This window comes from Physeter macrocephalus, chromosome 9 (genome assembly GCF_002837175.3).
Source record: "Physeter macrocephalus isolate SW-GA chromosome 9, ASM283717v5, whole genome shotgun sequence".
In the NCBI taxonomy this organism is placed as follows: Eukaryota; Metazoa; Chordata; class Mammalia; order Artiodactyla; family Physeteridae; genus Physeter; species Physeter macrocephalus.
Genome location: NC_041222.1, coordinates 58,261,916 through 58,276,587, shown reverse-complemented (window position 1 = coordinate 58,276,587; position 14,672 = coordinate 58,261,916). Strand labels below are relative to the sequence as shown.

At 45.4% G+C, this 14,672-nt stretch overlaps 1 long non-coding RNA gene across 1 annotated transcript in view; it reads right to left on the bottom strand.

Annotated features, from left to right (window-relative positions):
• LOC102981039 (uncharacterized) overlaps window positions 1-12,463 on the bottom strand; it is a 54,836-nt gene extending 42,373 nt beyond the window's left edge. The window contains exon 1 of the long non-coding RNA XR_448109.2: window positions 11,812-12,463. This is a non-coding gene — a long non-coding RNA (uncharacterized lncRNA). The remainder of the gene's footprint in view (window positions 1-11,811) is intronic.
• Between the last annotated feature and the right edge of the window lie 2,209 nt (window positions 12,464-14,672).

The window sequence follows — 14,672 nt, the reverse complement described above, 5'->3', positions numbered from 1 at the left end:
ACAGCAAAGAGATATGAGAATGTGCTAACATGTCCAACTGGTTCAGGGTAAGATTATAGGTGGATGATAGATGATAAATAATAGATAGATGAGAGATGGATGGAATACAGATAGATATGAGATAGTTATAGGGATAAGTAAATTTAAGTATAGGAGAGACAGAGTCTCTCACATTAGCTAAAATTTTTTTGCATATATATCAACAATATGTGGTCTGTGAAAAAAATTAAAAGAAAACAGAAAGGTGAAAGGATTAAAAAATATTCAGGGCACATATGAATCAAAGACGGTAAGAGCATCAATTTCAATATCTGACAATGGAATTCAAGACAAAAAATAATATGAAGAACAGTAAAGCAAGAACCATAAAACCATCATTGGGATAATATGAACCTCACAATATAGATTCAACATATATAAAGTAACAATGATAAAACTGGGAGAAATAGAAAACAAAGCAACATCCTCCCCCCACAAAAAAGGCATAAATCATATAGTCACATTTGTACTTAGAGCATCTGATGGCTTCCTACTGTCCTCAGAATCAACATCAGGGCTTATGAGGCTCCACATAATGTGGTTCCTCTTACCTTTCCAGCCCCATTCTTCATACCTCACTCTCTTCAATACATTCTATATTTTTAAAATTTATTTTTCTTCTTCATATGTGCCTTTCTCTCTTATTTCCAAACCTTAATATTTGTTGTTCTTCTACCTGGAACGTCTTTCCCACCTCTTTTACCTGGCTAGCTCTTACTTATCTAAATCACCTTAGATTAGATATTACTTCTTCCACAAGCCTTAAATATTTTTGTACTTTCACAGTATTTCTCTCACTTGTAAATTTCCTGTTTGACTGTCTATCTCCCCCACTAGACTGTAAGCGCTGTGAGGAAAAGGCAGTGTCTGTGTTGATCACCAATGTAGTTCTAGTGCCCAGGACACTGACTGGCATAGGAAGGAACTGAACAGAGTATTTGCATAGTAATAAAAATTTTTTAAAAAGGAAATCATCCCAACTTCTGGTTCAGCATTGCAGAATTAACATGTGCATTTATCTCTACTTCTGTCCCCCAGTAAAAGTTCACTAAAATGCCAGTAAAATGATTTTTTAAATGCATAAATCCTCCGGAACAAAGAGAAAGTTACTGCAGATAGCTTATGAAAATCAATAAAGATGAAGCCTAACTGGGTGAGGTCGGTGGACATGGAAACCAACAAGAAACCAGTTCAAAGAGAAAAGAACTGGAAAGGCTCAGTAACTTAATGTACTGGGTGTTTCAGAATATGGGGGATAGAATATATGGCTGAAAATAACGAGATTGATTGAAAGTCTTTATGGAAAATGTAGACACCCACCCCCCCATCCCCTCATCGAGCCCAGTGATACCAGGAAACTACCTTATAGCCAAGCAAAAGAAAAGAGGAAAACTACTAACCTAAAAGGTAGACACCAAAAAGGAATTCACAGGAAATAGACACAAGTAGGAAACAGAACAAATATATTTAAATATCTTTTTGCTATAATATTTTTTAATGTCCAGATCTTCTTTCCTAGCAATAATAATAATAATAATAATAATTATTATTATTATTATCTTGCCAACCCTATTTTGTTCATTCTGACTTGCATACCTTCCCTACAGGGTTTCTATCTTTCACTAGAATAAATGCATATTTTTAAATCAACATAATGAATATTCTAAGAAAGATAAGATTGGACATCCATGAAACAAGAACAGAACGCCTGAAAACAGGATTTTTAGCAAATAAGTAAGAGCTCTTGGAATTTAAAAATATAATTGACAGCTTTCCTGAGAGCTGGGACAGAAAAATATGTATAAAAATATGCCATGTCTCAGCCCAAATTATCTCTCTGCTGACCTTTACTCAAAGCTCTTAAACCAAACCTGAGTATGTGGATGCTTTTCTATGCAAGGTGTGCCCTCTTGGAGAGGGGGAAACAACCTTGATCCAGCTTATCCATCAACCCCCAGTTCCTCATTTATGGTCTTAGCCCCAGGTCCAGTCTTCAGCTCCAATCTGTGTAACAACTGATCCTCCCTGGGGCCCTCTGGCAAATAGAGATCAAAAGATTTGTGTGCACAAAACAGACTAGACTAGAAGATGATACACAGGCTTAGAGAGATAAAGTGACTGCCCAAGATCACATAGATAAGGGACAGAGACACTAAATCCTAAATTTCCTGATAACTTCTATTTGTTCATTAATTAATTCATTCAAGAAACATTATAGCAGGGATAACAAAGATAATTAGTTCCTGCAATTAAGGAGCTCACAATCTGCTGAGCAGAGAAAGAGGTAAGCAAGTCTGTTCCCAGTGATGCTAAGATGGAGCTCTGGTAAGTGGGCTATGATAGCTCAGGAAGGATGGCCAAGGAGGGCATTATGCTTGAGCTGGGTCCTAATGGATAAAGACAAGAGAAGGAGAAGATGATGGAGAGGACCAAGATAGAGGTGAGAGTGACCACTGTGCTTTGGGGGCACTATAGTGGTTCTTGAAGTCTGGACGGCAAAGATCAAAAGTAGTCACAAGGAGAGAGGAGACTGATGCATCCGGCAGGGGACCAGATCAGCCAAGAGCCAGTGCACCATGCCAAGGAGGCTGGACTTCATCAAACAGCCAGATAATAGGGAGACTTTTAAGGGTTTTGATCAGGCAGGTGACTCCTGCCTGGTATATAATCCATTTATCGATCTGGATTCCAAAAGCTACCAGGGTATGAGAAGGAAGAGATTGTTGTGAGCTGGTGATTAAGCCTGAAAGAGGCAGATGATTTAGGCTGATGAAAAAGAGAGAGGAGATCACTTGGAAAAGGAGACAGTGGCATGAAACAAAGTTGGGAATGAGAGCATTGAGTTCAAAGAACAACTAGAAAAGCCCTCTACCTCCAGCAAATAATGAGAGACAAGGAGGAGGGTAGGAAATATAGGGCCAGTTGAGGTAGACACCAAACTGAGGAGGTTAGACATGACTCAACATGTCGGTGCTTCTCCAAACTTTCTTCCCAGTGACAGAGGAAAGGGAACCCCAGAACTCTTGGGTGGTGGCCAGAAGTGGACTTCTACAATCTCAGAACTTCTTTGAAATCTATGCTTAGTCTTTAAAATTCATATGAGTTTTGCATTCTTCTTTACATGAGATGTTTTAATATAAAAATGTTTTTAATTACTTTCTCATTAAAACACTTAACTTCCCACACCCCAAGAAAGATTTCAGATGAAATTAGTGTTCCAGAAAGATGCTTCTGTGACTTCTCTTGCCTCATGAATGTCAATATCTGAGAGGCCCGGAGATGCCCAACGGTGAGAAATCCAGTTTCTTCAGGTAAGCCGTGAGGTGAAAGGGGTATTTGAGGAAGTTAAATACACTGGAGGGTGCTGCACAGATGGGACAGTTTGAAATGGATGTTAGAAAGCCAGGTAAGAGACTTTTGAGATAATCACGATGAGATCTTAGACCAGAAGATGGTGGTAGATGAAGGAAAATGACATAGACAAGAGAAATGTTTGAAGACTTGATAATGCAATATGGGGCAGGAAGGAGGAGAAGTAATCAAAGATAAACCTGACTTTGAACTAGAGGGACCAGATGCCAAGGCTAAAGAGGAGGAAGCTGAGAAGGGGGGCCCTCATCCTTCCCAAGGATCAGGAGTAGCATATTGACTTCAGCCAGCTGTGCGTGCCCATGTGCGTGCTGCACACGTGGAAATGTATTATAGGTGGCTGGACGCGGGGAACAAGATCTAAGGTAGAAACACAAACGTGAGAGTGGGGATCATTCTCACAAAGGTAATAGTTGACACCACAAGAGTGAATGGAAAGTCCGAGTGAGTAAGGAGAAAGAAGAAAGCACAGCAAGCTGAGGACCCAACTTTGGGTGATATGCATAGATGAGGAGTGGAAAGGGGCAGAGGGGCCTCCGCGCAGGAAAGAGAGAAAGGTGTATCCACCTAACATACAGAGGTAACACTTTCTATCACAAGTAGCAGGAAAAAATTCAAACAATAAAGGAAAAGAGGGGGGAAACTTATTGGATGGTAAGCTTGAAGAGTCCAGGTGTAGACTCTGATCTCAGGTATGATCAGATCCCAGCGCTCAAATGATGCCATTAGAAACCCATCTCTGTCCACCTCTTTACTCCTCTCCCCTTTCCAGTAGCTTCATTTTCAGACAGATTTTCATATCCGGATGGCCCCTGGAAGCACCAGGCTCTTATCTTCTCATGTCATCAACCAAGGTGAAAGAGAACTTCTCCATCCCCAAAGTTCCAACAAAAGTTTCCAGTAGAAGTTCCAGGTTTGGTTCTGATTGGACCATCTCGGCTCACAGAACCAAACACCCTGGCCAGACCTGGGTCGGGTGCCCTCAGATCTCTGCACCCAAACCTTTTGGGGAAGGGGGCTGCCCTAAATGAAAGATGGTTATGCAACTTCCATAAAAAGAGTGAAACAGAGAGAGGGTCCAATGAGAGAGGGGAAGGTGTTAGGAAGCCCGGGGGCGAGGGGGGTGGAGAGAGGGTGGCCGTACATGGGAAATGTCAAACAAAGACTAAAGGGGGACAATGGAGGCTGAAGTGCACTTGTCTAGACAGGAAGCAGGCAGCTCCTCTCCCCTCTACGTCTCCCTCCGGCCTTAGGAGAGCGAGCGTGAAGACAGTGAAGCTCCATCCTCAGCTTTCCTCCCCCCTCATTCCCAACCTGGCATCCAGAGCCCTGGCACGCAGCCCCTCACCACCATGCCCTTCCAGAGACACGCCACAGCCACTGTGGCGGGAGCCTGCAGGCCTCTCACGCAATAAAAAGTCCCTCTGGCTTCAGAAAGCGGCCTTGTAATGTGAGAGCCAGGTCCTTCCTGGCTGGACTTCTCACCACACACATCATACAATTCCTTCTTTCCCAGCAGGTTAATTTTTCCAGTGAAAGAATCACCCCTCCCCTGTCCTTTGCCTCTGACCCACCGACTGCTGGCCGAGGCAGGACCAGCAATGCTCCTTGGCTGGACTTCAGAGTTTCAGTTCAGCCGGGGGTGCTAGGCTGGGATTTAACCAAGGGCTCCGAGGGGCTCATGTTATATGAATGATCTCTCCAGTGCACCAAGACATTAAACCACACTTCACCCCTCGCTCTTTCTTTCCTGGCCGCTCTAGCTCATTGGCGTTTAAAGCAACATGGCTGGTAGCAGCTCATCTGGAACATCCTGGCATGCTCCTCTTTCATGAGAACAGGCACCCTTTACCTCAGAGAAAGAGGAACAGAGAGGCAGACAGACAGATGGACAAGGAGAAGAGAGTCCTGCGGACAGTAAGGATAAATATGGATTTCAAGCTTCTGCAGCGGGACGGGGAGCCACGGCTATCACATCCTAGGTTGCACTCTAGCTTGGGATGAACCAACAGCAGCTCCCCTGAGGAATCTGAGTGGGTTCTTTCTTGTGTGATGTTCTGAAGCATGTCAGCATCTCTGGGCACTATCAGCCTCCTCCAGATGACCTGGGCGGGGGTGTGAATAGCAAGCTCTCACCGCTTTGGGCTGTGCAGAGGGAGAGGCTGGGAATGCTGCTCCAGAGGTTTCCTCTCGCGGTGAAAATCAAGGCAGAAATGCCTCATCCTCAGTTCCCCAAATACCCTTGAAGATCAAGGGGCAGATAAGTTAATCTATTATAAATTCTAATGCAACACAGTTCCCTGACCAGAGCCTCTTCTCCTTCGGTGCCCCGAGCGTTAGCCAATGTTTCATCAAAACCAGCTCCCTTCTGCAGGCCTGTGTCTGCTCTTTCCACTCACCCCAAGAGGCTCGCATGCATGCGCCTTCTAGGTGCATGTGCTACACACACACACACACACACACACACACACACAAGCACACATGTTCATGGACAAACATAAACACACACAAAGCCAGACCCTGATGATCCTTCCTGATTTATGACCCTACCTTGCCCAGTCTGGCTTAAAATTATCATTTTTCACTCTCAGAATGTTTGAATCCCACAAAATGATGCTTAAAAACACCAAAAAGTTAACACACACACACTTACACAAACACACATCAAGGAGACTCTCAGAGTTTTTCCACAAGATATTCGTTTCTGAGAACTTGTCTTCTTGTGATTTCAGCCCTACTCCTTGTTCCATCTAGGCCTAATCTCCAGGGTAATGAAAGCAAATCCCAAGCCCAGGAGTAGCCCGGCCACGCCTATGGGCAGTCCTGTTCATTTCTTGGCAAGCAGGAAGTCCACCTCATCTGCTTGGAGACCCTCATAGCGCCACTTCAATACCTGCTCAGTCTTAATTCTTCCTCTTATAAAGTGGGTCTAACAAACCCCACCAGGAGTCAGGCCGTGGGAATTCGTGTGTTAACCCTTTGGAAGATGAACACATGATTATCACCATTCAGCCAGGCGGAGGGCGGGGTCAGTCTGACCCTGAGACTCTGTCTGGGTGACCAGTTTAAGAAAGCATCAGAGTCTAGCAGTTGGGTGCAAACAAAGGAGAAACAGCCCCCTTAGGAACCGCATTTCCAGCAGAATATACTGCCATCACAGATTTCTACTGAACATAATAATAATAATCCTAAAAGAAAGCCTCTGCAGGGCTTCCTGCGTGCCCTGCACTGTGTGTCTCGTTGATTAGCTCATTTGCTTCTCTGAACTACCCTCTGAGGAAGGTTCTACGATGAAGCCCTAGTTTATAGATGAGGAAACGATAGTGGAAAAGTTAAATAATTTGCCCAAGTGGTGGAGCCAGACTGCACTTTTAATGCCTACAATATACTGCAGCGAGCTAGGGCCTGAACAAGCGAGCATGGGTGTGGGCGTGGAAAGGAGCCTGGAAGAAAACACAGCACAGTACCCTAGAGTTACAGGCAGTAGGATTACAGATGATTTTTTTTTCCTTTCACTATAGCTTCTATATTTCACCTAGATTTTCTCATTTCTACAGTGGACATGTATTGCTTTTATAAGAATAATTTTTGGCCTCTCCCGTTGCGGAGCACAGGCTCCGGACGCGCAGGCTCAGTGGCCATGGCTCACGGGCCCAGCTGCTCCGCGGCATGTGGGATCCTCCCGGACCGGGGCACGAACCTGCATCCCCTGCATCGGCAGGCGGACTCTCAACCACTGCGCCACCAGGGAAGCCCAAGAATAATTTTTAAATGTTCTTTTGAGAGAGCATCTCCCATTTCTGTTTCTCAGACCACTGAGTTTTTCCAGCCAGAGCAGCAGAGATAAGCAGGGCCTAGGCTCACACGGTTAGGCAGGTTCAAACCATTCCTCAGATACAGCCACCAAGACAAGGCAGAATGATCGAGAAGCAGTTTAGTCTGTTGTTAAGAAGTACCATCATTAGGGAAGTGGAACGTGGCTTCTCGCACCCCAAATCCACCCGTGCTCCCGATGTCTGTGGACAGCATTGGGGAAACAGTGGGAAGGATGGAAAGAGAGCTGGATGGGTGTCTGGAGACCAGGTTTCTAGACTTCTCTCTTTCTTTTTTTCACTTGTGGTAGCCAGCTAATTTCTTTAGCATCTGAACCAGCTTTCTCACCTTGTGTCCCCTGAGGGCCTCCTGGATTCTAAGATAACCCTAAGAGATGCTGTGTGAGTACCAGCCACTCTACATGCTCTTTACATGTACTATCTCACTTCATCACCACAAAAAGCCCAGGGAGTTGACCTTAATATTCCCATTTCACAGATGGGAACCCTGAAGCTCCAAGACTAAATAACTTGATTAAGGTCACAAAGCAGGTAAGCCAATGAGTTTGGATGCAAACCCAGGTACAACCAAACCCCAGATTTTGGAGTTCTTTTTGAGTTAATCACATTGTCAGAATTCTAATGCTAACTTCCAAAGACAAATCCCTGGCCCAATCCACTAGCTCCAGCTATGTGTCAAAGTGGTGTCAACATTATCCTTACTGCTTTGGGGGTTGATTTTTAAGCAAGGTGCTTTTGTAACTCTCACTCTATTTCAGCCCATCCTTCTCCCCTTCTTGTCACGCAGGCTTTACAAAGTCCTTCAGGGTCTCTCAAGCTTTCCCAGGTTCATCAAAAGAGAGCTCAGCTCTCTGGCACCCACAGAGAGACAATCACACATTAGCCCCTCGGTGCTGGCCCATAAGCTTTTCCCAGAATGGACCAGAAGTAGGAGGGAGGAGGGAGCTTGCACTACACCCAGCCTGTTAGCTCTTAGGGCAGCCAGCAATAATGGAGAATGTGATAAGCTGTCACTAGAAGCCAGCTCAGTTCTCTGAGACTTAATGGTAGAATAACACAATAGGGTCAGACTAAAAAGGTTCCCTTATGAAAATTTTATCAGCAACTTTGGTAAATGGCTATGCGAAAGGTGCTTTGCTCCCAGGCAGACCTGGGACCTGATTTTACAAGGTATAGGCGGCCTGCATTGCATCACCCCCACAAGATATTAAGGGCACTCAAATTGAATTAACACCAAATCAAGCCGGTGCACTTAACAATACAAATGCACTTAAGGGATGCCTCAGGATGATTTGTGACTAAAGAAAGCAAAGAAGAAAACGGCCTGCAAGCCACAAGGGTGGTGTTGTGTGTCATATACAGGAAAGGCCATAAGTAGAACTTAGAATACCGGAAAACCATGAACTTCGGGGGCTCTCAAATACCTTATACCCAGCCGTAAAGTAGAAGGCCGCTTTTGTGGTATGCAGGAACAATTGATAAATTACAGCCAATTTTCTTAGCGGCATGGTCTCCATTACCTCTGACAGTGGCATAACTACTCTGCTAAGATGATAAGAGGTAATAATGGTGTATCAGGTAGCGCCCCAGGAAATTCTTCGCCAGTTGCCAGGTCTCTTCGTGACAGTGATGACACAAAGATCCGCAGTGAGAGCCAAGTGATGAGAAGTGACAGCTCGCCAGGCAGACCGTGACAGGTCCTAAAAAGAATCAGCTGAAAATGTCCCTGGCAGACGGGACCCCAGAGTCAGGGCTGGCCCTTTGGTTTCTTTCCTTTTCCTGTCAGCATTCGTCGGCACACATTTTCTCCTCGTATGTCTTACTCTTTTGCTCTCCGTCTCCCTCACCCTCTTCCCACACCCCTATTCTCACCCCCTCACCTTCTCTCTAAAACAGACCCTGTCTACTGAGCTGGAAGACAATTTGGCCATCTTCATAGATGAATAGCTCTTCTGAGATTATCTTGGAAACTTGGATACATTCTGGACTTGGGAGAATTCAGGGGGAAAAAATGGCCTCACTGGGGATTCCTTTCCATCAAGTGAAATACACACAAAAGCACGCTTTTGTTATCCTTCCAGGAAAGAGCTGTCTCCATGCAGGGTCTTAGTCTGAAAACGGGCTTCATTTAGGTTGGAGGTGGCCTAATTTTGTCAGAGTTAAAGCAATTGTTTGTCGAATCATGAGGTGGCTGGGAAACTGAGGCAGGCGGGTTCCATTTTTCACTGCAGAGAAAAGTTCTTGAATACCAAGAAGGACCATTTCTAGCTGCTGGTGGGTTCCAGCCGGGACTTGCTTGCTCAGGAGGCAGGCATTATCATAAGAGAAACTGGGAGGACACGAATGTCTCTATGTCTGGAATGACAGATCTTGGGCCCTTGCTCTGCTAGAATTCAGCTGTGTGACTTTGAGTGAGTTACTTGACTTCTTGAGTCATACTTTCTCCTTTAGTAAAATGGAGACATTTGCATCTTTTCTAATATCCTCATTGGATTGTCTTGAGGAAGCATCAAAAGTAATTACGGGAAAGGTCTTTGAAACTAGGAACCACCTACACATATAAGGCATTGTTATGATGAAAATAATCTACAAAATACACATGCAGACCCACTTCTTACAAAACCAGTGCTAGGTCCCCAGAAAGAATACTCAAACTACCTGGCTCTCAATAACAGCAGCCTCCGCTCAGATAATCAGAGGAAGAGAAGAACAAACAAATGTGTAGGAAATCCACTGAAATCCCCAAACTTCACTGTACCAATTACGTGCTTGCTTCTCCCACATTGAACTTTGAAGCCAAACAATGAATGGTATCATTCCTGCATTCCCAAGCTCACCAAATACATCTGAAGGCTTGTGTCAGGACATCTTGCTTCTCAAAGGGGAAGCCAGAGATTTGCCCCATCTTCAGATCATCCTCAGAGAAGTCAGCCAGCACGACAGGTGACAGCACTGCATGATACACATCCTTCTGGGTCCTTTACCTTCACCCTGGGCACCTGGAGTCCCTGACCATGTTCTGCCCTTTATTCTTCTACGTGACCCTTTATGTGCTTAGGGATCACTACTTATACATTGCTTACTTCTTACCTATTATTAGTCCTCTTTCCTCAAACAACCTTCTCTGAAGCTCATAAATCATTATTCAACAATGGTTCATCTAGGCAACAAATATTTACTGAGTGCTTACTATGTGCCCTGCATGGTGCTAGGTGTCAGGAATATAGGGGTATATAGACAACATCCCTAACTCAAGGAGCTTACTTTCTGCCTCACTGTCCCTTTCTTAACCCCATCTTTGGTTTCTCTATTTAGTCAGAAATGTAGAGTTCTAAGCTTTGCACACCTCTCTAGTGAGGCAAACCTCTTTATAAATTGGAAAGGAAGCAAAATTTGTGTTACCTAGGAGCCTCCATGTATATGTTGCTAACTCCATCCTTCAGGCCCATCCGACAGAATTCATTCCTCCCTCACCTGGGCTCCCTTAGACTCATACATACTTCTATTACATAATGTGTTCAATTATTTGTTTAAGTGGGTGTCTCTCGCTCTCCCAAACACACTCTGGGCTTTTTGGCTTGGGCACCCTGCTTATCTTACTCATGCCTGAATCCAAAGCACATCTCACAAGGCTTGGTCCTTAGCGGGTACTCAGTAAGCCTTTGTGGAATGAATGAATGAATGAATGAATTTATCTCTTGAGTTTCCTGTTCATGACCATCTTCCCTTTCTTCTTTATTATCCCCAACCCCAGCCTATGATCCAGGGAGGCAGCGTATCTCAGTGGTGACAACTCTGGCTTTTTCTGTAGTGTTTTGGGGTTGGCTCCTATTGGCTTGCATGAGCAGACTGTTAAATATTTGGGAATTTTTTTGAGCTGATTTAAACTGTTAGAAACTTGAAATTGGCTGTGGTGGAAATATTTACAGGATGGAAATCAGTAAATACTCCATATCAGGCATTTAGGGTTTTGTTTTGCTTTTGTTTTTTGGGAGCCTGTTTGTCAGCACACCACTGCTCTGATTTAGCCAGACTTGGATTTGTGGCTCAGCTTTGCCACTCACTACTCGTGTGACCTTGGACAACTTGCTTGGTATCTCTAGGACTCAGTTTCTTCATCTATAAAATGGGGATGATCATTATGGCTTCACAGGGTTATTGTGCGACTTAAGCGTCCTAATGTTTGTAAAGTGCTTAGCACGGTTCCTCATACATAGTAAGTAGCCAATAAAAGTAATGTATTAGTGTTAGTATTAGCATTATTCTCTGGCTTTCAGTTAATGCATTCTTTCATTCAGTTTGTCATACTTTTTCTTTCTCATACCTCAAAGGATTTGTGACAACTTAACAAAGCAAAAGCCATAAAGTAGAAAATACAAATTCAAAAATCAGGATAAGGGAAAATAAAAATCATTCTACAAAGTCAAAATCACAATGCTATCATCTGATGGAATCTAACAGCCTAAGGCTCACTAGAGTGTTAGTTGGAGATTTCTTAAGTTGTCACCAACAGAGTCACAAAGTGTTAGAGAAGACAGGGCCACAGAGACCTTCTTGTTCAATTCCTTACCTTAAAGATGGAAAACTGAGGTCGGCAGACAGGAAGGAATCATTTCTTGAGCACCTCCAGGCATGATGGCAGATGCTTTCACTTTCATCGTCTCCATGCCGTTCCATTTTACAGATGAAACCATTGAGGCCAGGGAAATTGCAGGCCCCTCCCAAAGCCACTAGGCTGGTAGTGGTAGAACTGAAATGGGACAGATTCCCATTTCCCAGTCCACTCCCCTCATCTTTCCAGGTACCATGTTGTCTCCTCACTCCAGGAAGAGCCGTATTGTGATAAGAGCTTCCTGAAGATCAGAAAGTCTCTCAAGATCCAACAGAATCATAGTCAAATGGAGAAACTGCAGGCACTGGGTGGAGGGGACTTCCCAGGGAATTTCCGAGGTCTGCTTGTGACATATGAAAGAAGGACATGCATATGCCCATTGGCAGGAATAGCTGCTTTTGTATAAAACCCATCCTCATTTTGTGTTGGCTTTTGAAAAGACAGCTGTGTTCTTAATTCATTCATTTGTGGTCCCCTCTGAAGTTCAGGTCTTCTTCTGCTGGTCTTATAAATAGATTTTTTTTCTAACTTCTACTAATAGCTTCAACATCACTCTTCACACGACCTTCTGTTGGAGTGGTTAATAGGCACAGAAATCAAATCTCTTTTCCCTTCTTCTTCATCTGAAAGAAGCAGCACAAAACAAGAAAGGGGTTAAACCAACAGATGGGATGGACATGGGAGGGCAAGGAAGAGCCTGCATAATTCACAAAGTGAATGAGTTGACAGCAATGTCTCATTTGTTAGGCCACCACCCTTCTTTGGCAGCAAGCAGGCCGGTGGCCCAGCCTGGGAGTTCTGTTTTATGGGAATTGTGTTATTGCCCTCAGAGCTATAGCTGACCTCACACCAAATAAACATGTCAGCCACTTCTCAAGTCCCCATTCCCAGGTGTGGCATGGAGGCACTGTGCAAGGACCCTCATGGCTGCCGCTCCCTTTCTCCCTGCCTCCACTCAGAAATGGCTCTCGAAGTTCTGGCGTCCATGCTAACAGCCCTTTTTCTCTCTTTCCTTGTCCTGTTCCCCAAATCATCTGGCACATCTGTCCTAGATCTCACGAACCGGACATGCATTGCCATCTGAGTGCAGGGCAAGCCACTTGCCTTTAGAGAAACTTCTGGATATTAAAGAAGTTCCTGGAGACCAACATGGCAGAAGAGTAAGACGGGGAGATCACCTTCCTCCCCACAAATACATCAGAAATACATCTACATGTGGAACAACTCCTACAGAACACCTACTGAACGCTGGCAGAAGACCTCAGACCTCTCAAAAGGCAAGAAACTTCCCACGTACCTGGGTAGGGCAAAAGAAAAAAGAATAAACAGAGACAAGAGAATAGGGACGGACCTGCACCGTGGGAGGGAGCTGTGAAGGAGGAAAGGTTTCCACACACTAGAAGCCCCTTCGCGGGCGGAGACTGCGGGTGGCGGAGGGGGAAGCTTCGGAGCCGCGGAGGAGAGCACAGCAGCGGGGTGCGGAGGACAAAGCGGAGAGATTCCCGCACAGAGGATCCGTGCTGACCGGCACTCACCAGCCCGAGAGGCTTGTCTGATCACCCACCGGGGCGGGCGGGGCCTGGGAGCTGAGGCTCGGGCTTCGGTCGGATCGCATGGCGGCGTGAACACAGCCTGAAGGGGTTAGTGCACCACGGCTAGCCTGGAGGGAGTCCTGGAAAAGGTCTGGAGCTGCGGAAGAGGCAACAGACTTTTTCGTCCCTCTTTGTTTCCTGGTGCGCGAGGAGAGGGAATTAAGCGCGCGGCCTAAATGAGCTCCAGAGACGGGCGCGAGCCGCGGCTATCAGCGCAGACCCCAGAGACGGGCATGAGACGCTAAGGCCGCTGCTGCCGCCACCAAGAAGCCTGTGTGTGAGCACAGGTCACTCCCCACACCTCCCCTCCCGGGAGCCTGTGCACGCCGCCACTGCCAGGGTCCCGTGATCCAGGGACAACCTCCCCGGGAGAACGCACGGCGCGCCTCAGGCTGGTGCAACGTCACGCCGGCCTCTGCCACCGCAGGCTCTTCCCGCACTCCGTGCCCCTCCCTCCCCACGGCCTGAGGGAGCCAGAGCCCCGGAATCAGCTGCTCCTTTAACCCTGTCGTGTCTGAGCAAAGAACAGACGCCCTCAGGCGACTTACACGCGGAGGCGGGTCCAAATCCAGAGCTGAACACCGGGAGCTGTGGGAACAAAGAGAAAGGGAAATTTCTCCCAGCAGCCTCAGGAGCAGCGGATAAAATCTCCACAGTCAACTTGATGTACCCTGCATCTGTGGAATACCTGAATAGACAACGAATTATCCCAAACTGAGGAGGTGGACTTTGGAGGCAAAGATATATATATATTTTTCCCTTTTTCTCTTTTTGTGAGTGTGTATGTGTATGCTTCTGTGTATGATTTTGTCTGTATAGCTTTGCTTTTACCATTTGTCCTAGGGTTCTGTCTGGGGTTTTTTTAGTATAGTTTTTAGTGCTTGTTATCATTAGTGGATTTGGTTTTTGGTTTGGTTGCTCTCTTCTTTCTTTTCTTTTTTTAATTACTTTTTAATTTTTTTAAAATAATTATTTCTTGTTATTATAATAACTTTATTTTATTTTATTTTTTCTTTCTTTCCTTCTTTCTTTTTCTCTCCCTTTTCTTCTGAGCCGTGTGGCTGACAGGGTCTTGGTGCTCTGGCTGGATGTCAGGCCTGTGCCTCTGGGGTGGGAGAGCCGAGTTCAGGACATTGGTCCACCAGAGATCTCCCAGCTCCACGGAATATCAAACGGTGAAAGCTCTCCCAGAGATCACCATCTCAACACTAAGACCCAGCTCCACTC